Here is a 25906-nt window from a genome sequence, read left to right on the forward strand (position 1 = left end):
ACACAATTAACAACTGCCATGGAGTTTGTTCTTTAGGGGAGAAGCATGTTAAGGCAAATTACTTTGTTTTGAATTGTTTCATATGGGATGTGTTTGTGGAAAAACAAATATACACAAACTTACTGGTAAAAACAATAATCAGCATAACTCCGTAGACACCATTCTGCTTTGCAAGAGGGTTTACAAGAAGTGCATATGTTTACACAGTCCCATACTTGCTGCTTGTGGCAGTATCAGCAGATGTTTCTTGAACAACCAAGTGAAATGTGCAAAGATTTATGATGGTCCTTAGTTAGCTGGAAGATTTATTCTGCAGTCTTGAGCTGTCCCAGGAAATTTCCATCTCTTGAGTAAAATATTTTCAATGTTCCAACATTGATTTCTAATATGCTTACTGATTAGAGCAGAAACATTTACAGTAAATAAGTTATTTGTGAATTCAAGTAGGGTTTTTGTCTTTAAACAGCTTGTGCTTTTAACACATTTCTTCTCAAGCCATAATTATCCAGTAAGTCATTTTACGATTCTTATTCTCAAGACAAACAGTACACTATAAAATTTCAGGTTCAAGGAGTCAAGAGCATGCTTGTGATTCATATTTGGGCTCTGATTGTTGTCTGGTCACAAGGAGGTAACTCTCTACACTTGAGTGATTAACGTGACTGTGATAGGCAGCTGAAACTCTAGGAATGTCCTTGTCCTTTTGAAACAAAGTGGAAACTAAAGAGCTGATGCTCTATGGGCTACTCCTCATCTCCCATTTATTAGATTGAGAAGAGGTCAGAGAATGGTGAAATTATGTAACAGTTATAACTGTAGTACCTTGTGCCTTTGGGGAAAGAGAACTCCTTTTATATTCAATATTCCTTGTGCACTGAAACAAGCTAGAAAATTGGAAGTGCCTTCCAAGAGAAGCTATTCTTATTCTTGCTGTTCTGCACTAAGGAAAAGTTTGCATGGGGAATAAAACCTAAACGTATTGCAAAGCTAGATACAGTCCCATAACACGTGCCTTTCAGGCATATGCATCATTTGGGATTTAAAAAAACAACAACAACAACAAAAAAAAACAACACAAAGAGAGAAAATCAAGAAATGGTTACCTAAAGAAAATAATTTCCCCAGTGTAAACAACACGTAAAAAATAAAGGATAATGGTATTGTTTCAGCAAGCACAAACTTAAAATCTTAATAATAAATACAGAAGAAAATGAAATAGTGCACAATCTAAGAGTATTAAGCTTGTTTTGCATATAAATATGCTGTAGACACACACACATATATATGTGAGTGTGTGCACATGTATGTAATACATAGCAATGATTATGAATGTGTTGATTGGTCTAATTAGGTGGTAGCGATAGGTGTCTTTAGAAGGTGGAGGTTCCATGAAGTAAATGTTATTACTTACTATGCTTTCCTCTCTCCTTCCCTAACTGGCTGCGCTTTTCATAACCCTTTCTTAATTTAATTTATCTTCCTCTTCATAACAGCTAGAACTCAGTACCATAGCACTTTAAAGACAGAACATCAGATGTTTGAAGCTACCTACCTTCTTCTACCTGCTTCTACATTTATTTATTTTTTATTCAGTGCACGTGCTTAGAATTAAGTCTGTTACAAGATTCTGCCTGGGCAAATCTTGTATCTTTAAAGAATGAACGGCAGAAGTGTTTCCCATGCCTTTACATTTGCTGTTGCCTACAGATCAATTCCACTTAGATTAATTTGGACCCTAAACCTTCTCTTTACTAAACATCACACTATAAAAAATGCCAAACCAAGCTGTTAAGAGAATTGCACTTTTGATAAGTGGAATCAACTATATTCAATATTATTTGTAGATCGATACAAAGTTTAAAAGTAAACTATAAAAAGTATATGGCCCTATTCTTTAAGACAAGCATAAACATGAACCTGGTATCAGAATGAAACAACTGTCAGTAGAAGTGTAATCTTGCACTTTCATGTGAAGTAGTTTCTGCGCAGAGTTTCCCATTCTCATTCATTTTATTCAGGAATAATTTCTCTTAAGAATTAAAGGCATCATGGCCATATGCAACAAAACTTACAGCAATGAACGACAGAAGGGACACGTGCACTTTTCAGGAAAACTCTATATCAGAATTCATTATTATTAGTAAGAAGGGAGAACAATATTGTGTGGAAGCCCTGAAACAAATAAAAATGCTTTTTTTTTGCAGATTCCTTTTGCAATTTTTTTTAGTCCTAGCAGAAGCCTTTTTTGATTGACTTCCTGACTGAGCTCAGATTCTGTTTGATGCATTTTCATCTTTGTCATTAATACAAGTAAATGTGATAGTTATGAAATATTTGCTATAGCTGATATTTTGTACGCTTATGTAGTAATTCAGAAAAGCGACTATACCACTTTCTGGCTCAATCTTATTGAAGTCCAGTCTGCCCAAAATAAAAGAACATATTATTGGCATGGTAATAACTAGAGTTAGGCATAGTTGCTTCTAATAATTGAAAGACATTTTTCTGTATACTTCTTGCAGAGAACCGAAGTTAAATACATTAGGGTTTTTTAATCTATTGTGCTAGATTTAGTCTCCTCTGATCTCAGTGGAGAAATTCTCATTCTGTTTAGTGGATTATAGATGTAGCCTCTTAAAAGAAAATCTCTTGTAAATTTTCCTCCTCTAAATTATTGTGTTTGGGCATGTATTAGATTGGGAAAATGCATGAAGAAATGTCTCTTGCTTTTGTCATACAGGTGTAAGATGGACTTTCTTAACCTCTTGATCTGCTTAACAAATCATTTGCCTGACATTTTTCAGAGTGGAAAAAATAATCTTTAGTATTTATGACAGTTAATATTGTTCAGCTGAGATACATTAAATGTATCTGGTGGGGCCTGTTTAGAGTTAAATCCAAAATATCTCTATCTCCATTTCAAGTGATAATAGAATCCTATTTTATGTTAGAGGTTGCTATGTGTGTGTACAAATTGCAATTCTACTTTCAGTAAATGGAATATAATAAAGTTATTTACTTGGTAGGATTAAAGCATAAAGATAAATGTAGAAGACACTCAGTGATATTTTATCATTTTCTGGGGGTTTTTTTTCATATTCCCTCCCTGCCTGACAAATATATCAACCTTCCCATATTTTGTCATAATTATACCTGTAGATCAAATGGTTGTGGGGCTGTGATGTTGCAGAGACTTGAGGGATGTGCCCAGTCGATAACAATGGTGCTTGTACATAAAGAGACAATAAAACAGGTGATAAAACACAATCTGTTTGCTCAGTGTTGTTGATACCTTGATCGGGATGTGAAGGGAAACATTTCTTATTGGTTTAGTTTCCTGTTCAATAGAATTTAGAACACATCTTTCCTCAAAAAGGAAAGGCTTATCTTTCTCATTCAATCATGTTTGATGTGTGTTCTAAGGCAATTAACAAGGAAGATCCACGTAGCCTGAAAGTATATAAAACTACAAATGTTCGCATTTGAACTGTTGAGAAAGTGATGCATGTTTGATGTTCAGAGCACCTGAACACTGATGTGCAACAAAGAGGTTTTATTTTCCTTAAAATTCTGCTCAGTTTTCAGAATCTGGTAGGAATTTTGCTTTGGTAATAGAACAGTTGTAGCTTTTTAAGAAACAAAAATTGAAAATAGGCTCAGTGTACTTTAAAGGCTTGTATTTTGTCATAGTTGATGGGTCTTTATGTTGGACTTAATATAATTCAATTATCTTTGTAAATTGTATGCTACATGCTGGAGACTGCATTCTACTTGTTGACATTCAGTACGAGGCAGCCAGTGTGGATTGCTTTATCATAAATCTTTAAACAGTACATGGGATTTAAGGTGATTTGTTGGCTCTGGTTGCATCCTAGGTGCTAGCGTATGTTGATAAAGGGTGACTGAATTTTATGTATTTACTGCCCGAGCAGAGTACTTCTTTATCTCAGTTCTGTTTGCAACTGAATCTAATTGCTAAGTCATGTGTAAATACTAATCCTCATCAAGAAGTGGCATTGAATATTGGTTGGAATGCGCACAATGTGCTGTAAACTAATGCAGTGTAAGAAGTTCAAAGATGAGCTGTGGCTTAAGAGGAAGAAGTATATTAAAGTTCCTTCCTCCAGAGAGATACAGAGGTCAGCCTAGCGTGATAGCAATAGTTTTATAGCATTAATGCCATCTTCATCATTATTAGACAAAATTACAAGTGTGAAACTGCTGTAATTATACTGATCCCAGATCTGAGTAATAGCAACAGAACAGCAAGAAAGATGGAGGGAGGGAGGACTGACGTTCCCTGTTGGTCGGTTGCTCCTCTTCTTTGGCACAGCGAAGGATTTTTTTCTGGCTTTATGCAGAGAAAAGGAGGGAAGCAGTTTGGAAGGATTGTGAGAATCGTGTTTCCCAGCTTCCCAGAAAATTAAAAGGCTTTACAGTACTCAAAACTGTGTTAATGAACGCAGGTTTTGGGGCCATCCAGAAACAGGGAAACTGCTAGTACTGTGGCTGCTATAGGTCTCAACAGATCCACGATGTGCAGGAGAAAAGGGATAATAAAGATGGAAATCTCAAGGCTGTTGCTGCAGTTTCTGTTGTTGGAAGGCACACTCTGCCTGAGGAGGCTTACCCATGGGGCTAGAACTTAAAGTGTGGTAACAACTTCCGTAACTTCTAGGTACGCAATTGTTCTTATGGATCTTAAGCAATTACAATACCTCTCTTCCTGAATGAGACTTTGTGACAACCAGGTATTCTCCCTTTCCTCTGGAAAGCTTGCTTCTTGTTACTTCTGCAAATTGTATCTGTGCATGTTCTTTCGTTAGCATACCACTCAGACTTGGTAGGGATGGAAAAATGTACATTCAGTACTGGCTTGTTTAGCCCAGATCTTGTCTAATAATAGTGTGTAAATGATCAGTGTGTTGTCCCTGAGCCATCATGCTGCACTGGCACAAAGTTTGCAGACAGTCTGAGTTCATGGCTTATGAATTTAGTTGGGCATAATGGGCTGCTGGCGCCAAAATCACCTAAGTGCCTCGGGATTGTATATCCGTTCCACACCTGGTTCTTCCTTTTCACTTTTTGGCAACACTTTGCAATTACTGCTGGCCATCTTAGTGTTTTGGCAGTAACTAATTATTTCAATTGCCTTCAGTCTTAAAGAAACTTATTATATATAGCGGACAAAATGGTAGTTTACATGCCCATGAACTTCACTAGAATTTTGGCTTCTCATAGACGAGGTTCAGCATTAATGCTTTTCATCGTGGTAATGTACGTTTAATCTTATTTTGTACTAAAAGCTTGAGGCACATTGGATGTTAACACTTTGTTCATGTAAACCTTCATTTTATGTATCTGAATTAATTTTGAATCTCCTAATACTATATGTTATATATTGTGACTCTTATCCTGCAAAAAGGGTCCTCAGCCTAGCTTTCTCTAAATAATTAATATTCCAGAGATTCCATCTGCAGAAATCATTGCAAACTAGAAATTATAGGCAAAGTCTTAAGAAATGCATCTTATTCATTCAATTAGAGAGATTCAGCTATTCTCTGTCTTGAGGTTGTGAGTATTATTTAGTCTCTTTTTAATATAAGTGTGTTTATAGGATGAAGTTATCTCTCTGCAGGAGCACCAGAAACTCTTACGTGAACCTAAACAACATAGACTTTGTGTCCAAGACAGATCAAAGATTAAAAGGTTGTGTCACATTTTGCTTAAGGTAACCAGTTAAGAACACAGGATTTAGTCTGACCTTGGTTACATTTGGTCACACTTTTTGCTTCAGCGATAACAGCATGAAGTAAGTCAACAAAGGCATTTTAACCACAAAGTCGTTTAGTACATCTACTAGATTTATGTATTGTGTTTGTTTGTGCACACAGTCATGTACATGGACTGATATTAAAATTTCCTCTTCTTTATGTTGGGAAAAAAAACCCACTAGTTTCTTCAATATTCTGTCTTCATCAGAGGGAAGTAGTTCTTGTGGGAATACTCCTGTTAAAAAGTACCTTCCTTTGTGTGCAGAGCATGCACACATACAAAAAAATAAGGTTATATGCTTTTCCATTAAAATATGACCACTGTAACTTATTGCTTGAGAGCTTGTGTCATAAGGCTGTAATTTAGAATGACAAGTACATAAAGGTCCATTCTGCTTTCTTCTTCCCCTACCAATCTGTCCCACATGTGTTCCTCATTTGTAATGATTTATAAAAATAAGTGAGAAATATTTTTGTAAACATTTTTTTTCTCAAAGGTGCAGGTTTTTTAAGTCAGAAAACTGTGTTCTTTGTTGTCTAGGCAGTAAAAAAACTTGCTTTTTGGGGGAGGGATGGAGAAGAAATTGTATGATATTTTAATTTTTTTTAACTAATAACTCCTAGGGAGGTGATGAGATAATTCTGCCAGATTGATAAGATACTGACCTCTGTGAAGGTGCTGTCATTAGAAAAGCGACTAGGACTATATAAAATTCTGTATTAAAAGAGGGTCCTTTCCCAAAAGACACAAAAATGTATTGTGTGGGCTTAGCTTTGAAACCATACTTTTTAGAGTATTTTTAATAGAAACTCAGTTTTGCTCATGAGTGAAGGTAGTAATTCAGACAGACTTTGTTCTAGACTGTCTTTGTTCTAGGCTAATATGAGATGTTGAGCATGGGAATAGTTTTCTTGCATCTTTTTTCAAATTTTTATGTGAGTGATTTTGGAATATAATCTCCTGACAAGAGGTGCAAATTACAGCAACCTGGACAGACTTTATTGATGATGTCAGCACTTTGAATCAGATATACAATTGTTGTAAACTTGGACCACATAATCTGAACATCAGATACAGTGTGTAAAAATAAGAAAATAATGAAATAGTAAAAAAGTAAAACCCAAAAAGTTTTATAGATGTGTGGGACAGAAGAGAGATCAGCAGAGACTATACTTTTTCATCTTCTCTTCTGATCTTGTTTGCAAGCAAAAGTCCAGAGGACCTGGGGGGATTTTTTTGTTTTAGTTGGACCCCCTGCATTGGTCTGCTTCATCTGTTTAAGACTCATCCTGGTCTTCTCCAGAATGCTCAAGATTTTCTAGTTTTATTTAGGTATGAGGTGATAGTGAAACGCTGATGCATGGGAGGGTATTTTATATTCAGTTAACTAAATGTGCTTTTCGTCTAGGATCTGTTAAACCAATGTAGTTAGTGCAGAAAAATTAAGTACAGAAAGTGGAAAGCTCCACAGAAAAAAAAAATCAAGCTACTGATAACAGGCATAATTCTGTTATTCTATTCAAGAACCTCACCAAAAAATTGATGGCATTTGGATGTGCATATCTCATATTTGTATATGCAATACGAGACCCTGTATCACAGTTTTACTTTTCGTCTCTAAAGCTATCTTTATCTTTTTTCATTAGTTCCCTCTTATGCCATGGAGCTGGTACTCCTCAGTGTTAATGAGAACAAAACCCAGTGAAAATTTGAGTTATTTGAAAGTCCTTATACTCCAAACAAGTGATTGGATATTTAGCTCGAGAGCTGTGTGTGCTCAGCCTTTAAAACTAGGGCATCTTTTTAGTTACTTATTATTGTTTTAGGTTTCATGTATGTTTCAGAAGCCCTTGTGACTAAGTGTATCATTAAAGGAGTAAATACAATCTTCAGTTGTAGGAAAGATTTTTCCCAAGTTTTATAGATACTCCAGCACTCTAGACTTTTATCATATCTTTGTTTTCTTGGAGATGAAAGACTGAGAACTCTGTGAATGAAAAGAAGCAAGTTTCTGGCCCCTGCCCCAAGTGATCCTTTCCTGATATTTTTGCAAATATGCAACCTGTGGTAGGAGAAAAAGGCAAACGTAAGAAAGAAAAATAAATAATCTTGTCTGAAAGTAATTTCTCATTTCCTCCTCTTACAGACTGTCAGGGTGGTGAGCTCTTTAGGGGCTTGTGATGAAATCCAGTAGCCCTTGAAGGAACTGGTTTAAGGCCGGTTGCTGTTGGACTTCATGTGCAGCCTACCTCACAGCGAGAGGCACAGTCCCCATCTATAACCATCAAAAGAAAGACAGCTAGGAAGTGAGCCTGGCACTGTTTGATTGCTAGGTCTTTTTTGGACTGCTGTGTCTTTCTTTTCAGTTAAAAGCTTCCGCTTAGGAATAGTTTACTCCTGGGATGCTCCACAATGGCAGTATAAACAGTGTTCTCTCAGGTTTGGCCTCTTCCTCTGTAAGCTGTCCTCTAACACTGTCCCATCAGGCTGTGCACTCCCAGATACCCATAGATGGATGCAGGCAACGCTTCCCTCAGCTTACCTTGGTAACAATACCATTCTTGGGGGCTGTAATATATCCGTCACATTATGTCAGATTCTTTGCACTGAATAAAGCACACAAAGTACTAATGTTTTAGGGCCACAGAGACGCTGTATGTGGCCCAGAGGGGATCCTGTGGCAGGATCTCTAAAACGTTTCCTATTCCAGGTGGTGATTAGTGTCATGACCCTTGTTGTGAACCACGACTGATATGCCGAGAATGAAAGCTCTGCTATAGGGAGGGGCAGCAGGGGAGAGAAACCACACCCTAGCAAGTGAAGAGCTGCTCTTCTTTTTGATCTTGGTTTTCAGCCGTAACTCTAAATAGCCTTTCCAGAAACAGGGGCAGGGTAGTCCACCTACCTTCAGAAGGTGGACTAGAAGGTGGACTGCTAGAAGCAGTTCGCCTTCATTGCTTCTAGCTTTTTAGCTTCATCGTAGTAGCAGTTAGCAATAGTGTTAGCAGCAATCTTTCCATGTCATTCATATGAAGCTATCATATTCATATATGATAGTTTATATACATATAAAAACTATGTATGTATATATGTATTTAGTTTAGACATATATATGTGTGTGTATAAAAATGCAAAGGGGCAAGTGAGAACCAGTGAGAAGCCGAAGTGGTGAACTGAAGGTTAAGATCATATTATTCACGTGTACCTCTAAGTGTTTGCTCCCCATAGTGTAAGGGAGGTTTAAACTTGATTTCTCCTTATACATGGTAAATCCTACAGCATATAGTAAGTGAAACTAACACTTGAGCCTGACTTTCCACAAACCTCTCTTGTAAACAAACTGTAATTTGGGCAAAATGAAGGTAGAGAGAGTTTTCTTCAGTTTCTCTCCTCCTTCGTGTGCATGTGACCTTGGAAGCATAAATGCATTTTGTTGCTAACACCCATCAGAGAAAGCAGAATATTGTTAAATGTTGAGGCCAAGAATATATGGAAACCTTCCTTAAAGCTGTAATGATGATTTGAGAGGTAGGGAGATGTTCCCTCATAAATCTGAGGCAAAGGCTAATACTTGTAAGTGGGAGTTGCAACAGTATCTGGTATTCTTTTTTGGTGTATCCTGTTGTTAGTTATTTCAAGGTGAAATAAAATTAGGCAAATATTTAGGGTGCTGTTGTCTTACTTGGTTGGTGACCAGTACAGTAAAAACACTGCTTTTTCCTTTAGTCTTGAAGCTCTGTCAAACTTCAAATTATGATGTATTACTAATTTTGTATGTCTTGCTTTTGAAAAGCTATGCATGCTTACATATGAATATATGTATGTATCTTACTTATGCGCTTAGCTTTTATAGCAGCATTCAGGATGTTGGAGATTCTGTAAAGCCACTAGTCTCCATACTGAATATATCTAAAATACCTCTTGAACGCTTATGGGACTTGCAATTCAATATTGTATCTTCAGTTTCAGAGGGAGAGGAGTTATTTTGTAACTGGCAGTAGTGGATTTCTAGATGGTGCCTCCTTCATCCTTAAACTTGAAGTACAATATAGATTTGTAAATCAGAGTGAATTATGTGAATTTGGGCAATCTGAGGTAAAAGGGGAAAATGTATTTTCAAAATATATATTATCTACCCCATCTTTATCATCTTTAGAAAAGAGCTGTCAGTGAGAACACTATTGCCTAGCAATGAGATCCTAATTTTCCTTTCTCTCATCAGTCTGCTATCTTTTCTGCTTTCTTGGCTTTCTAGCAATCGATTTTTCTACAGGAACAAACTTAATACTACTCAGCTTGTCAACTTTAAGGTCTTTTTTTTCTTCTATTACTGTTTTTACTTAGGTTCCTGAACAATGGTTTCTTAAGACAGAAAGTTAACAGTGGCTGGCTTTTTGTTATTTCTTTTTCTGAAGTGTATATTCTTCAGCAGCATTTAAGAGCATGTTACTCTTCCTGACAATGATTCAGCAAAGGTAGTGGAAAAGGAAGTTTTCACATGTGATCTCATACCACTCCCGTGTTTGTATACCTTGACTGAAGGTAAAACATCTTCTAAAGTAGTGATTACCATAGCACTCAGTCTCCTTAAAGGAAGGAAAGTGCAATTTATTGGTATTTCCTCAATACAGGACCATTCCTTGAGACTGAAGTGTATCAGCTTATGTTCTGAACTAGAAAAAAAAGGTATGAAGATGTTGCCTATATTCATGCAAGACATAAAAGGGAGTTCTGGGAAGAGAAATCAAGTGCCCAAGTCATTAGAGAAAAGCGTGGCCTCAGAATCAGATGGGAAACTGACATTGTTCATATGTTTAAAAAAAATACATATATTACAGTTGCACTGAGCAATAATTAATCATCTATGGGAGGCAGTGTTTGGAATTAAATATAAACATATCAAACTAATTAAATATTAAAGGGTATATTTAAAATCAAGTTTTGATTGAAGTTGCAGCAGAAGAAAGTTTTATTTCATGAGAAAGGGAAGGAGGGTCTTTCATGTGCATTACAGGCTAGAGCTGTATATAAATCTGCTATCCATGGTAATTGATGTCTATCGATTAGTTATTATTAATAATTTATTAAATTACTTAGCATATTCATTTTATAGAAAAGATAGTAAAATTGGTAGAAGGGCACATAGTAATTTAATTGCAATTCTCTTATGTTTGAACAAGCTAGTGAACAAATTTTCAAATGCCAGGGACTGAATGAGAACAATAGTGGATACCAAACACTGTGATTGCACCTGAAATCTAGACAGTCCTTCTCTAAAAATTAAACTGCGGTAGTAACATAGAAGTCAAGTTGTTAAATGGCATGGAAATGTCTTGACAGCCAGACAGTGAAACACTGAGAAATTTGATTAACAATCCTGCTTTGGCTCTTAATTTTCAATCATGCCTCTTTTTCACAAACATTTAACATTTTCTTATCTTTTCCAAAGAAGATCCAAATGTATACATGAGTTATACATTTACATATAATGCATACTTTTATGGGGTTTTTGAACTTAATCGTAAATGACTACTTTTGTGCTTTTCTTTGCGAGTCTGAGATCTTTAAAGGAATCAGTGATAATATATAGTATGTTATAGTATGTTCTAGAAGCGGGGCTGTCTACAGTCTCACTTTTTTTTTAGTGGAAGAGAATCTTAGGAATAGCTCACTTGCTGGGTAACACAGTGTAGCCATCTTCAGTGCTTATAAAGTATACTTTACTTGAAAGCTTCATTATAGGGTAGTGGATAAAACCCGAACTAATTCTTTCTATTAATGAAATACAGAATAAAGTCAGATTCTCTGATTAGTTAATATTAATGCAATGAGCTTTTCCAATAATTACTACATGAATTAATACTAGTTCTTGGGGGGGTTTTTTGTTTGGTTTGGTTTTTGGTTTTTAGTTTTGGGTTTGTGGGGAGGTTTAGTTTTTTGGTTTTGTTTTGTTTTGTTTTTTAAATCTCGTTCAGGTTTCATCACTCTTAAAAAAACAAAACCAACCTCCCACCCCCACCCTCCCCACCCCGGTTTCGGTATTTTGGAAGAAGAGGGGAAGAAAAGGGGATTTGTGTTTACAGGGCAGGGGGGGGAGAAAAGCAGTAAGGGACCTTTCCTTTACTACTTTTGAGTGGGATTACAGCTTCACAGAGTACAGCTTGCAAACACAGGAGAATACATGAGCTCCTTGCTTAATTTCAGAAGTGAAATCTCATGAGAAATTTTCTTCTTTGATTAAAACATGCCTTTTTTCAGTGACTTGGCATCCAGTTATTATCTACAAAAAGCCATCTTTGACCTAGCTGAAAGCTGTGCTGCCACTCAGTCCATTTTATTCTAGTGAATAACCACAGGCTTGAGACAAAAAGCAGTAGATCAGTTTTTGCAGGTAGTTATTCTTTGCCAGGTTGGTATTATTCTCCCTAGTATATCTTGTTTGTGTATTTGATGTATGCTTTATTCATTTTGGGACACAAGATTATGATCAATCTGTTGCATCCTGTTCTATGAAAGTTTGGAACTTCTTCCTGTACTTACTTAATTCTACTACAAAACAGAATTTCTTACCAACGCACAAAAGTGACAACAATAAAATGATGGAAATTGAACCTCAGTGTACTTAGGAGCTAGAGTATCTGAAATAAGACTCCTTATAAAGAAGCAGCAGTTCGTTGATGAGCAGTGAAGGTTTTAAAAGCCTTCAAATCTTCTTTAGAAATATGCACCTAGATATTTGAGACTGTCTTCTTTAGTGATACATGAATACGTCAAAGCATCTCTTCAGTCTTACTGATTCCGGATACATTCCATTTAGACTTTCCATTTATTACCTAAAATGCATTTGGGTGTTTTTTAAGTTGCTACATCTTTTACTTAAAGTTCTGCTGTCTCTTCAGCACAGGGAAAACTGAACTTTATAAATGTTTACAATCTTTCTTTTGCAAATGCTGCACTGTTAGTCTTATGTTATACCTTTTTCAGAAAAGAAACTACCACCTGTGCTGAATTTGTATGCTGACTTGGTGATATGAACAAATCCAATAAGACTTATTCAAGACTCTGCCAGACTCATATGGCTTTTATGAGCCTAAGTAACAAAAAGAAAAAACCTAAATACTGTTTAACTCAATAATCTATCTCTCTGGAAGAATGATGCTATTATATATCTCAGTGAACAAGGCCTTGAGCAGCTTCTTCATATTTCATGTCACTTTGCCTTCTTGTAGCCTCACATCACCTTATATGAAATGCATTTGTTTACTGTGAGCTTCATTGCATATTCAGTGAAACTGTCTTGACTTCTCATCTGAACTCAGATCCAACTAATGTAAATTATTATTCTTCCATTTTACAAATAGACCGTATGCATATGATTTAATAGATGCTTTTCTCTTAGGGTACATATTCAAACTTAGATTTATGAGTGAACTCTAGTGAGCCAGGAAATACCTTGCTTTTTTCTTCTTAATTAAGAAAAAACAGTTTGAATGAAGAGAAACTAATATATTCCTCTGACGGCAAGTCCACAGAAGAAGGTAAGAGGTCATTGTGCACCTAGGAAATTAGGTCAGAACAAAAATGCATTTTTCCAATTTTTAATCCAGATTTGAGTGGCATTAAATGATAATGGACAGATGGAGGAATCCCATGCAAGAGGTCACCTAGTAATTTATATGGGGTTTTTGGCCAGGTTGACTGCAAATCCATCAAAATCTACGGTTGTTAGAACTGCTAATGGTTTCCTAATTAGAAATTAGCCAGCCATATTAATAATATATAATGTTTCCCCAGTCTGTCAACCAAGAGGATGAAACTGTTAACAGCCTGACTACTGGCTTGATTCATGCTGATTTAAGTATATGATTTTACATACTATTTAGCCTTTTCTCTCATCATGATCAAGTAGTTTTGAGGTGAGTTGTAGCATTTTTTTCAATTAATTCTACACCAACCTTTTTTGATGATCCAATTTGACTATTTTGAAACCTCAGAGTAATAGTGGTAGTACTGTTTGTTGTATAGCAGTGCTGTATAGATCTAATTATTACAGTGCAAAAAGATGTTTGCTTATTTGGCATTAATGCAGTAGAGAAAATAAGTTGCATTCATCAGGAGATGTAAAATCAGTAGACCTACATATTTAGGTTGGTTGCTTATGTTTGGTCAATACAACATAATGTTTTGTTGGGAAGACTCTGAATTACTTCAAGCTCATTAAAATTAAATAAAGTATTACCAGGATTACAAAGTAGAGAAATTGCTTGCTTTAATTTGCTTCTTGAAAAGTCCATAGATTAATTGTATTCTATATCCAATTTGAGACAGCAGAAATGGGCACAGCCAAAATTAAGAAATTGTCTTAGGCTGGAAAGTTACTTAGTTATTTACTTATGTTTACTTCTTTGGAGTAGTATATTTTTATCACTGATATAAGTGAAAGTAGAGTTAGTATGAACATTCGGATATTAATACAACCCAAAGAAAAGTGGTATTATCAGCCAGACTGGATTCAACTTTGGAGGCAGGAGATCCAGGGAAATTTCAATGCCTTGTTTGGTTCTGCAAATGTTAAACTGCAAAAGATCTAAACTTGTGATACAGTTTTGAACTCACTATGCCCTAGATAATCTTGGAATTTTACTGTGTGTCTGAAAAGCAAGAATGGACCATCTAGAGTGGTCCCATGATACACGTGAATCCAAAACCATGCTATTAAATACTTCTGAGTTTTCTGTTAGTTCTAGCAGATTCACTTTGTACAGTTCAGGTAGCTACCACTGATCCTGTTGAAAATGGGAGATGGCCAGTTTTGGGAAGCTATCATCAATATTTCAAGACCTTTTAGCCAGGACATGTCAAAATACAGAGTTAGAACCAATTTATGGGTTTGCTAATGAACAGCATGTATAAATGTGTTGCATTTTAATGTGTTGCGTGTATGTCGTGCAGAATACTTATGCAAGTACTTGAGAAATGTCACTGAATTTCACAGCATTGGACCCTCATATAAAAAATAACTTTTACGAAGCAGTGAGGTGTTAAACTTATGTGTGCTGCATAGAACTTTAACTGGTAAGGATGTTTTGGGGATTTTTTCTGCTCTTTTCCTCTTTAAGAAAATGTTATGAATCAAGAAAGGGCAAAAGAGGGAAATACTTTCATTCAAGGGATTGATGCTCATAGTTTCTTTGTATCCTGATATTTTCAAAAAGCCACTTGCTTCAAAGTGTCAGACAATTGAGGAACTGATTTAGATTTGTAGGTGAGCTCAGAAGAAGAAATGTGTGTGCCGTGGTCAATATTTTAGCTTTAATGGGAAATTGAGTATTCCAAAGCTCACTCAGACCTTTAATGAGCATTTTAGACTTCACTAAGGCCAAAAGTAATGTTCTCTAATTCTTGCAAATAAATATTTTACTGTTTCTCTTTTCTAATGTGAGTGCTCAGATAATTGAGGCAAAGTGTTGGTGTTTAATCATTGCAATTAATTTTAATTGTAAATGTACATTTCCAGAGGAAACATTATCCAGAGTACCTTTGCATTTTTTTCAGATGTGAACAGTAATCCTGATAGTGCCTAAAGCATTAAAACCAAACAACAGAGATCCCATAATTGTTGATTTAGGCTACATTAAAGTTGAATAAACTGTTAATGAGTAAAAAATAAACTAGAGTGAGTACCTCATTAGTCTTATTTTAAGTAACTAAAAGTAACCCTAAGAGTGTGTTGAGTTTCGGCAGAGGTGATGGTAAGTTTTTTGTTGGCAAGGGCATTGTGAGAAATGTGCATAATGTGATGGAATATTGCCTGAAAACTGAAGGAATTTTTTCATAGCGTGGTGCTGATTCATACAGTACAGGAAGGCTGCTTATTAAGAGTTATTAAGAGTGGTTGGAGTGTCCTAATTAGTGTTCTGTTTTGCACTTGTTCCCTGTGATGGCACTTGAAGGTCAAAAAAAAAAAAAAAAAAGAAAACAAATGAAATGAACTGAAACAAGCCAAGACATTTCTGCATATTTCTTTTCTGCAAGTAGATCCTTTTGTGAAGCTATTTGTATGACCCAAGGTGGGGACACAGTGGTTTTGCTCTTTCTAATATGAGCTTGTACAACTTCACCATTTAGGAATTGGCAAGATGCTAATGATTTAAGCTTTTTTCTGTAATATTCACTGGGAAAAAAATGCTACCCTTTGGGTTGTGAAGGCATGAACCAAAGATCTCCAGCCTTGCTGAAAATAACTGGACTTTGTCTGAAGAGGCTAAGTAGGAAATACTTGTTGCTATGGCTTATAGGTAGCCTCAATTTAAAATTGGGGGCATGAGAGCGGGAGGAATAATTTCTGTACTTGAAAATATAGAACTGTGTATGTGGGTAGTTGTGCTAAAGTGTTTCTCAGCAAATCTGAATAAAAATACATCATTAATTTTTCAATTTTTTGAAAAAAATCGAATTTTTCAATTTTTGAGGATACTAATGACCTTATAGCAAAGCTTAATGAAAAACCCAGTATGTAATAACTGTTCTCTTCACTTTTGTTCTAGCATATATGTATTTATGATTATAGTGGTCATTCTTAGAAGCTCGAAGTGTGGGTTTTGTTGGGGAATGCTCAAATGTCCAACAGAAAGATCGTCCCTGAATTTGAAATGGATTTAAATAAAATTTAGACTGTTGCAGGGTAAGCTTGATCTTCTTTGCTAAGGAAACCAGTAGTATTTCTGCAACTTTTTTCACTGCCTGGCTATAGGTAGAACTTTTGTTGGACCACTTCTGCTTGGCTTATGCCACAGTTAATTCAGTGGAATTTCCAGAAACTTTTCCAATGATCATTGTTTTAGTATCAGGAGCAGCAATAGGCATAAAAACCAACCAACCAAACAAGAAAAAACCTAGGGGAAAAAAAAGCTGAAATAGAAGCTAGAATATACAATGCTACATTATATTCTTGAATTGCTCAAGAAACTGTCTTTTGCAGTTTCCAGGATACAGCTATCACTATGTAAACATAAACTCTGGTGCATTGTTAACCCAGCCTTGCAGAAAGCTCTCTCTAGCCAAAAGATGCTATCAGCAAAGGTGTGAATGTGTCAGTTAAAATGAGATGAGTTGGTACTTCCCATGATCTGTTTGTTTTCAAAATTTTACAGTGTTAAAGAAAACTGTGTTAATTCTTAGTTTGCAAATTGAGTAGGCCTTAATCTGCAGTAGATCCATGTTGAAACTCGCATATTATTTCATAAGAAGCGGAGCTAAATCTTGCAAGTACAACTCAGTTAAATAGGGATGCAACTAAAAGCAGAAACAAATTTGAGATACTACTAACTGGAATGACTTATCCCTTTTAAATCTCTGTGTAATCTAACAGAATTCTTAAAACTGCTAAAGAATCTGGAAAGAATAGACAAACAGGTTTGTGTATGGCACTTTTGGCTGGTAGCATTGAATATAACTTAAGCCCAGCAAATAAATTTTAATGAAAAGAAATTAATTTTTACTGGAATTTGCCTGAATTTTCCAGAGCCAAATTTGATCACTACCATTGACTTTGGAGAGCTTTGACTGAGAAGCTCTGTTGAAGTTCTTTGTTGGCCTGACAATTAATACAATTCACTGACAGAGGACAGACTCTTGCTACAGCAGAAAATACCAAGCTAAAGGAAGAACGTGATGCAAATTAAAGGGATGATGTAATATTACTTTGTTCCTACATAACCTGAGCTTTTTTCTCTGATAGCCAGGCTTTTATTCCTATTCCCTACACACACCTGATTCAACAAATACTTCAGACAATACAAAGACACTTTAATTAGTCTGTGCTCCCTGTATTATGTTGGTATGCATTCTGCCACTTGCCAAATCAACACAGCAGTAGCCGGTCATGGAACTGTGGTCAAGAAGTATGTCTGGAGGAAATAATATCATTTCTTTTGGGCAACAATACCATTTCAGAAGCTGTGGAGGTTTGAACCCAAGCTTTGAATTTCAGTTGCAATAATAGCTACTGCTGATTCTATGTTGAACCACACTGTGCAGTGAAATATATGCCTACAGGCTTATCTGCTCTTCTTAGGTGGCAGAGCAACAGCAGTTTTTCATGGCCACTGGGATAGATATTCACTGTGCAGACTTCTGTGTTTCTCAGCTTCTCCAGGAAGGGGCAGAAGCTAAGATGAAAGGACGCTGGATGGCCAGATCCAACCCCTGGACTGTAACTTTTTAGATCAATAATCACCCAGTAGATTTCAATTTTGAATAGAGTAAGAAGCTGCATTGTAGTTTGATTCCTGTAATCTTCTTTATTAGGAGAATTCTATATGTCCCGATCCATTCTTAAACTTCTCAAACATTCACAAAAAATTCTTCTCAATCTTCTATTTTGTTCTTGCACAGCAGCACTGTGGGTTTCTGAGATGTCCTTGCAGGATTTGACTGCCTTTTTTCCTTCCTCCTACAACAGAAATTCTCCCCATCTCACTCTTTGTGTCACCTTACAGTGGCGTTTTTGTCCTACCCAATGTACTAGAAGAAAGGCCATTAGAAGCATGCAAAGACTTTTTATTTTTTTGAGTCTTTCAAATCTTTCACCTTTCTCTTGTCAGCTTGTCAGCTGCACCTCACCTTCTTTTTCTTTTATAGAATCTTTAGTATCATTCATTTTGGAAGGATAAGTAAGTTCATGGGGATACAAACCTGTTTGAACTGCAAGAAATCTGCCTCCACTTACATAAAGCCATGTTAGTATGCCAGTGTGAAAACACATTCAGCTTCGTTGCTCGCTAAATGTCTTCAAAGGGGATGAAACGATGGGCAATATGGGAAAAATGTACTTTTGCACAGAGATATGTTACAATAGATGGGAGAATTTTGTGTATTTGTTTATGTATTATTCTATGTGCAATGGACCCGAGAAAAGGGTTCTTCCATGTTCAGGCTTAGTATAAATGGGCTCAAAAAAAGTGAGGGAATGTTTCACAAGTGCTAGCCAATGCTTGTGAAACAGAAAGATAGGCAGGAGTAACAGACCTTCAGGAATATATTACTTATTTCTTGTCATCGCAGAACTATTGAGACATATATCATTCCCAGAAAATGTCTGTCTTCATTCAAAACTGTTCATCAGGTCTGTATATAAGACATACTCTAGCCATAGCTGTTTAGGAAGGCTGTCAGCTGCTTCTAAGGCAGGTTCAGATGCATGCTGAAGTTTCTGCCTTGCTTCCAGCCAGCTCAGGGTACTGGCAGCATGACTGTGTGTGGGAAGGCTGTGTAGACCCTGTGAAACTCTGTAGTTCTATGTACGTAGGAAACCTCAAAAAGCTGAAAGCAGCCATGGAGTAAAGAATGTTTGTAATGTGTGATCTTGAGCAAGAGAGCTCAAAAGCATGTCTAAGCTACAGACAAAATGATATTTCAATGATGTATAAATTATGAATATATTTGAAAGATGTATGTTATGGTATTTAAACTAGCTAAGAGGAATATGAATTTGAACTACAGTAAAGGTCTAAAGACCCGAGTGCCACATTTACAGTGAATAAAAATGGAAAATAAAATCTCTCGGGAGCAAAAGAATTCATCTCTCTGTCAAAGGTGAGTCAATACCATCCCAGCTTGGTACGTGTTGTGGGGACCTTGAGGTATTTCATACTGGAAAAGCTCATACAATATCTCGTCTTCAAGTAAACTGCAGTCAAGCTTGAATCAAAGATAATTACCTGTCATCTTAAACAGATTCTCTTCAGTACAAATCAGCTGTTCAGTGGCTAATCCTCACCAGAAACTCTATTATGCACATCATCATTTGTTCTGGCAAATGAATGAAATCTCTGGTCAGAATGAGCTCCAAAGGTAATTGCCTCATTGCATGCAAGTGTATGTATGAAAAGGTTCCAGCGAGTGCCCTTCCTAATCTTCTGTTCTTACAATGAAGGCTCAAATACTTTCTCAAATCATGAGGTCTAGTAGTGTTTTCAGAATTGTTGCTCTTCCCTGAATCTCCCTGCATGCCACTGTATCTCTGGTACAGCTGTGAGCAGCATGAGTCCTTTGAGAAATGTCTGCACAGCATAAATTTTTCAGCATCTTGGCAGATTTCATGTTTTCAGTTTTAGGTTATTTCAGATCTCTGGAGAGACTATCAAAGCAGTTTAAAGCATTATTGTTTGGTTCTAATTATATAGAAAGTGTACCTGGTGGTTAGGCACAATATGAAGCTTTTATCCCATGAGTTTACAGTGGTGGCTAGTCAGAAGTGAGGAAGCAGGAGTGAGTACTGCTGCTTTTCACAGTTAAGGGTTAAAAACCCATAGGCCAGCCCATCCTAATGGTTACATAGTATATTGCAAATACATTACCCTTAAGGCCTTGTTACAAAGTTACAGCCTCTTAGAAAGAACTGGTATGTTTTAGGAAACTGGGAAAATTACCTGAGAGAGGCAGAATTAAAGAATAAAGAATTAAAGACCTAGATCCTCTGTGGCTGTAAAAGCATCCCACTTAACTTGTTACGGGTATAATATTTCTTGCATTTAGCTCTTTAAAATAATGATGCCTTGTTTAGGAACTAGACTTGGGGGTTTTTAACACAAATAACTGATATTTTAATTGTTCCTGTTGTTCATCATTACTAGTACTAATATTAAATATTACAAGTGTTACATGTTTAACTTGCAGATCCTGAAAGCTTTTACCCTGTACTATTCACTTTTGTTATTCATCAGTCGGTATTGGTGTTGTACAGTCAGTCACTCATATGCATGACTACCTGATAAGCAATCAAATGAAACTGTCTCCTTTCTTCTAAGTTAACTTACCAAAAAAAAAAAAAGAAAAAAAAAAAGAAAAGGTAATCATAGGAAGGAACACTATTTTTTCCTAATTTTATCTGAAAAGATACAATCATGAAATAGTAGGCGCAAAGTTAAGCTACATGTCACTTACAGAGATATGAGGAATTTAGGTTTGAGTTTTTGGCTATTATTGCTGTTTTTAAAAATAATAATAATTTAATTACTCTAATGAGAGTAAGCCTTGAGCTTATGATGATGATGTTAGAATAGAATAGAATAGATGTAACTAGAAGTTAAATAGATGTAACTAGAAGGAAGTTAAAGCCAAAAGGTATTCTTACCTGAAGTACCACTGTATGATATTTTATGGCAGATTGCTTGTCACAATGTATATTTGGATGTTTAATCAATACCAGGAGAGTTGTATTATGTTAATGGCATGTATATGCTTAATGCATACTAAATAAGGCCACGTTGTAGCTGTAAGGCAGGTTGTTTGTGTTGTGCGTGACACTGTAGACATATTATAAGCAAATGCATAAGAATTTCAACCGAATTAGAATCAGAATATTTTTCATAAACTCTTCTGCTACATATCTAGTGGTAGAGCTCTGTTTTGTTCATCTGTGAGCTTCCAACAACATTGACAGGCTCTTCTTTTTGAATCTGCAGGCAAACTGAAGTCTGTTTATAAGGTTAGTTGTTAGCTGTCCATCAGTGTGCTCATTGACTGCGTTATAATAATGCATCAAAACCCACGAAGGGAAGCATGTGCTGCTTGCTCCACCTTTGGCCAAAGCCACATTATACATTAAAGCTTCTTAAGTGGGGAACTGATCCATTCAGTGGGCTTTATGTTTTGGAAAGCCAGGATGTTGATATCCCAAGTTCAGCATTATGACTTAATTGCAGAGTCAGGAAGGAAGAAAGAAGAGATCGAGGAGGCAGAGATGAGGGAAAGGATTGATTTAAAAGGCTTACTGAATAAATTATTGGAAACTGATGTGAGGTCTCATTAGGATGCACTGTGAATAAGGAGTTTGCCTTATCTTTACTGGGACTCACATCTTTGCTATTTAAGTACGAAGCACATGACTAAAATAGTAACTGTTCTCATTTGCCCCTCTGTACTGAAACTGGAAGAGGTGAACTGGAGCAGAAGCCATTCACTAGCTTCTGTTTGTGAATAGCATCTCAGATCTGCCATTACCTCAGCAGAAATATTTTTTAGTCATGACAGATCATCTGTCCTCTTCCCTCTAACTGGGGCAGAACTGTAAGCAAAAGCTATTCAGGTGCATACTGATGTCTCAGAGATGGTTCCCTATCTTGTTCTAATAAACTCCTATGCTAGAGGAATACAATACAACAGAATTTTGTTTGCAGCAAACTGCCCTAGAAACATGCCTCCCCAAAAGGCTCTGGGAACTTCTACAGTAAGATGTGAACAATCTTTCATCTTCTTCAAAGAAGTCCAGCTGGACCCATGTCAGTATGCAAACTCCTTTTGCCTTCTTGGTCCAGCAGTCTTGAGCGAGAAGCACAGTGTAGATTTGGGTTCCATGGAGCATCCTGTGATGCAAGCAAAGTCTGGAAGTGCAGAGCTGTGAATGTGTATGAGGGAGTACCTATGCGAGGTTTTTTCCAACTAAATGTGGATCTACAGATCCAACACAGTAAATAGTTGGCCTTGAGAAAGTAAAGTAACAAGTAGTGTTGGAAAACAGTAAAACAGCTATAGAGGCAGCTGAGAGGTAGCATAAAAAGAAAAAAAAGTCGGTTCTTAGAGAGTTTTCTTCATCACTCTTTCTTCATTATGTGTACTGTTAGAATGGTAACCCAGTCAATTAGGTATGAGAAACAGCATAAATGCTACATCTTTCCAGCTTTACAAACTTCAATTTTAAATGCTGTATCTCATATTTTGTTATTTTAATAACATTAAATAGGATGGATCTATTGTCCGGAAGGAGCTAGAATTATTCAGACTTTTTTTTAGTTAGAAGTTTCACATACTTGATTTAAGAAAAACATCTAATGTTAGCAGTCTGGTTAAAGTGAAATTTCTTGTTTAAAAATGTGATAGGAGTACAACCTGATGTTTATTTAGCTTATTTCAAGAAAATAGGATGGGGAAAGTAAAGATAAGAGGGAGACAAGTATTATTTCTAACAGTGAATTACTTTTTATATGTAGCATTATCTGTAGTCTCCTGTAGTACAGAGAAAGAAAAAACTCTTAAATTCTGATCTTAGCTGTTGCTACTTCCTCTGCAGAAGTTAAACTTAGTTTCACTGTGGTTTCTTCTCTTCCTGCCAGCCCAGAAACTCCTATCTTGTATTTTCCAGTGCTTATTTCTACCATTCCAGTGCTTATTTCTACCATTTCACATCTACCGAGCCTGTACAGGAGCCACTGTAGAGGTGGAACAGGCCAGCCACTCCACCTGAAGTCAGTGGCACGGTGCTTACTGTTTTTAATGGAATCTGAATCAGGAACTTTATAACTTCTTTATTTAGATTCTACATTTTTACATTGTTCATGCCAACAAAGTATCCCTTGTGGAAAATTCCCCACAGCTTTACGTTTTTTAAAAATCATAAAGTTAGTTTTGCAGAACCAAATTATAATTTAAGATTTATAAAACCTTGAATTCCATTGAACCTCTTGTTGAAATGCTGTGAAATCAGTCATTGCAACTATTTGCAGAACTTCAGATAATACCATAGACTGAAGTGATTAGGGTTAATTTGTGTTAAATATGCTGTGGGATGAAGTTTCATGACAAAAATGCGAACACAAAATGCCAGAGCTTGTGGTGTCCCTAGCTGTTATTCCTACTACTTGGTGCTGTTTGAGGCAGATTCTGGATTATAATGTGACATAGATACACCTACGGGAGATGACTTGGATGGTGGAAGCAGCCTTGTGAAGCCAAATATGTCTTATTTTATTAATCTCCACAACAGAAAACATGTTGTTGTAGCTACAGTTAGAAAAAATCCACTACCTAAAATCCTATTGTATGTAAAACAACTCGGATATATCTCTGTCATACTTTAGTCTGCAGACTTGTCTTAAGCCGCTGAAATTCTACAGTAACCCTCCAAGGTATAACTTCGCACAAAACTACTTAAATGGTGATGATGTTGTTTATGTTATTTTTTCTAAAGTAAGTATTGGTGAGTGTCTGTTTTTAGGTAGATGCCCTGTATTTGGCTGTACTAGACTCTGTGAATGCAGGTTTTGTTCATGCCAAGCTGTGCCATAGTATGAGAGTTTTCTTTGGATTCTGTCTCTTTGGCAAGAGTGGTCTCTTGAGACAGACTTGCTCATGTTGGGCTGTGATTTCTGTGTCCGGCTGTAAGAGCAACCAGCATGTTATTCGACAACTTACATTCCAATAAGATCTGTAAGTAAAACAAGTTTTACTGGATGTCTCTTGGTCCTTCAGACTGGGACACTGGCTGGAATGCATTTGAGTTCCCCCCTGACTAAATGCTTGACTTTCTTCCTCGGAGGTGGAGAGAAAGTGCCTCTGGTCCGGACAAGAAATGCCATCTTTCTCCCAGGGCTTACGAATTAAACATAAACTTAGTCTTGTCAGGCTTCCTGTAGTAGTTACTAGGGAGAGGTGAGTTTCTCTAGAAAGTGATTGAGAGCATACTTATTTTCTGAAATTGTTTGTCTCCATTTGTTTCATTGCAGATGTACAGAGGTGAGTGAAACTGTGTAACACAAATAGATTCAGCTCTACAGTGGCATGCCAGATGTTGGTGTTACTGAAATCTTGTAGGTGTGGAGAAAAAAGAGCAGAATGGGTTATCAGCTGTTTAATTTCTCGGTCTGATGTTTTCAAATGTTTTCAGTATTTCTGTAAAAACTTACATCTTGGAAAAATTTATGAAGTATTTCAGTTGACAACATTTGGTATTTCAGTAGGACAAACTTCACTTCTACAAAATAAAATCTATCCAGATCTTTCTTTAAACAGTGCTAGCAGGAAAGCACCTGTTTTATTGCACACTTGGTAAGTAGTCAAAAAGTAAACGTTTCTTTAAGTGACCTAGTAATTATCTACAAAACATCTGCTGAATTTCATCCCGTCTGAAATCTTTCATGTAACTACGTTTTAATAAAAGCTTTGCCTTTTTGTGCTGTTTTTAACATAATCCGATATGATGTCTTGAAATTCAGTACAGCTACTGGAAAGAAAAACTGTTTCAAACAAAATGGGTTATAAAAATGTTTTTAAAGGATTTAATTTGTAATCGTTACAAAGACTTAGCTGAAATGTTTCATGCTGTGATTTATCATTTAAATATTGTGATATCAAAGGCAGTTGAGTGATGTACTGAAAGCACAAATTTATTAGCTATTGCCTAGTATTATGTTATAATCTAGTCTGAGTGTGGGTGAACCTGTATGCTGAACGAAAGCAACAGGAAGACTAAATAAAGTCTGAAGTCTCGGCTTTTTGCTGGTCTATATTCTAACAATATAGTCATACTGCAATAAAGTGGCTTAAGCTTTTATTATTTTTTTTAAAATGTAACTTTACTGAGACAATCAAATGCACATGTGTTGAGGAATATAATTCACTTGTTTGTTAGATGGGGCGTGATCTTTGGAAGCAATGAATTTTGTTCTTAACTTGGAACTGCTGACTACTAAATATCAGAAATCTTTCCTCCTATTTTATTTTCTGGAATATTTTGATTGCTCCTAACAAGCTTCAGTACTAGCATTAAAGGAAATGAAGTACAACTCTAGATCATTTTAAAGTGATTCAACAATTTTTACAGCAAGAGAGGAATTCAGATTTTTATTTTCTTTTTAACATAATTTATTTGTGTGTGAAGTTAGATGAATTAATTTTTAACATATATGCATATCACCAACATTTATCCCTTAACATCCTAGGTATTGTTTTCATTCTGACTAATCCAACTGTGTTGAGTGTTTGTGTGTTCAAAGGGTTGCTCCTTCCCCACCCCCTGCCAGTAATACCCTGGTGGCTTCCGTGAAGCAGAACCCAAATTGCCTGCTTAAACAACAGCAGGAAAAATCACTCATGCAACTAAACTTAGTATCAGGACTCCATCTTATTAGAGGATCTTTCATTTGTTTCTTTGGTGAGTGCTTTTTTCCCTTGGTTTTCATTTAATTTTCATTTTTCATATCTTGGTTCAGCAAATCAATAAAAATGCAGCATATTAAAACAAAGAAAGTAAATGCGGACATTCAAATCCCTAAACGCAACAAGTTGATTTACCACTGCTCCACAGTGTTACCAGTCCTGACTGCTAACCCAAATAAGTATTGTACTGTTGGTT

General features: G+C 36.2%; 1 long non-coding RNA gene across 1 annotated transcript in view; it reads left to right on the forward strand.

Moving 5' to 3' along the window:
* The window catches only part of LOC140657082 (uncharacterized), a 201983-nt gene extending 177614 nt beyond the window's left edge, over positions 1-24369 (forward strand). Inside the window, exon 9 of the long non-coding RNA XR_012044210.1 lies at positions 24279-24369. This is a non-coding gene — a long non-coding RNA (uncharacterized lncRNA). The remainder of the gene's footprint in view (positions 1-24278) is intronic.
* Positions 24370-25906: the final 1537 nt, after the last annotated feature.

This window comes from Ciconia boyciana, chromosome 9, assembly GCF_034638445.1.
Source record: "Ciconia boyciana chromosome 9, ASM3463844v1, whole genome shotgun sequence".
NCBI classification, from domain to species: Eukaryota; Metazoa; Chordata; class Aves; order Ciconiiformes; family Ciconiidae; genus Ciconia; species Ciconia boyciana.